The sequence below is a fragment of the Polistes canadensis genome, unplaced genomic scaffold, assembly GCF_001313835.1.
Source record: "Polistes canadensis isolate GaletaPanama2010 unplaced genomic scaffold, ASM131383v1 scaffold_152, whole genome shotgun sequence".
Taxonomy (NCBI): domain Eukaryota; kingdom Metazoa; phylum Arthropoda; class Insecta; order Hymenoptera; family Vespidae; genus Polistes; species Polistes canadensis.
In genome coordinates this window covers 203,588-205,117 of record NW_014569699.1, presented here as the reverse complement: position 1 = coordinate 205,117, position 1,530 = coordinate 203,588, and the positions used below count along the sequence as shown (strand labels likewise).

Below are 1,530 nucleotides of genomic sequence, written 5' to 3'. Positions count from 1 at the left end.
ATATATACATGCATTATATGATGCATAAACGCGTTCATATGAGCTAAATAATGATGTGATGAATCATAGTTGACGATAAAATAAAATTGAAATAATATTTATTGATAAAAAAACAAATTAGATCTTATCGGGTTTATAGAAAAATCTTACAAATTCTATATTGAACACAAAAAGACTAAATTTAAATAAATATTTATTTATTCGGGTAATAAGTTTGTTCTTATTTACCCGATAGACGAATTTTAGGCTCGTCAGTAACGAAAGAATTAATCGGATTTGATAATACTTATCCGTATGTTTTCCATTAGTATTAATAAAATATGCAAAAAAAAAAAGAAAAAGTAAAAATTCTTTAGACTGGAGCTAATATTTGCATATATATGTGTTATATTTAAATAATATTTAATTAACATATAATTTCTATCGTGATATTTTGTATTATTAATAATAATAATAATAATAATAATGACGAAAATTTGACCCAATCGTCGTGATTTATTTATTTAAAAAAAAAAAAAAGAAATAAAAGAAAAGAAAAGATGTATAATAGAGGATAGATGTAAAATATTTCTATGTTCTTACCACCAAGTGTGTTTATATTACAAAATTAATATGAAAATGAATAGAGAAAAAAAGAAAAAAGAAAAAGCAGAAAAAAATATAAGCCATTCCGAATCTCTTCCGCAAAAAAGAAAAAAAAGAAAATGAATAATATTAAATTTTATACTAAATAAAAAAAAGTAATTATTTCTATATATATATTTGTGTTATTAAATATATTTAATCGATTTTAATTCATGTAATTATTATTAATAAAAAAAGAAAAAAGAAACCAAGAGAATAAAAAGGTATGGGTAAATATATATTTCGTTATAAAAATTATTTAATGAATAATGTTATAGGTGTATTTTTTTTCTTTGTAATTTCAGAAATTTATAGACACACTGTATTGTATTAAAAATCACAAATGTTATTGTATCGTTAAAAATTATTTATCAAATAATTATATTGTAAAATAATTAAATAGTTTCTTTTCTTTTATGTATAAGAAGAAAAAAAAACATTCTAAATATTTCTCAGACAATTTGTTAACGTTCTTTTGTTTATAACTTAAAGAAGAAGAAGAGAAGAAAGAAGAAGAAGAAGAGAAGAAAGAAAAAGAAGAAGAAGAAGAAGAAGAAAGTTCGTCGAACATCATGGAAGAACAATTTCTAATTTTTAGGTGAAGGAAATATTAAAAAGGAAACTAATTCGAGAAGAAATTTCTCACAGTGGTGATAAATAATTAAACAAAATAATCCATGCGTGCAACTATGATGAGGTATGTTACGAAATATCAGAAACCTAACGTTAATTAATACAGAAAGAAAAATTGTTTAAACAAAAACACGAGAATCATTATTTCGCATTAGAAATATAATAGAACAAAAAAAAAATATATATATATATATATATAGACAAATTTGTGTTAAAAAATTATCTTTAAATTGGTTAACACAGTTTACAAATGATGATTAATTATTACCAAAT

The 1,530-nt window shown here is 21.1% G+C and overlaps 1 protein-coding gene across 32 annotated transcripts in view; it reads left to right on the top strand.

The window, feature by feature from the left end:
- Positions 1–1,530, top strand: part of LOC106788730 (longitudinals lacking protein, isoforms A/B/D/L-like) — a 267,171-nt gene that overhangs the window by 68,636 nt on the left and 197,005 nt on the right. The gene's annotated exons all lie outside the window — the stretch shown is intronic.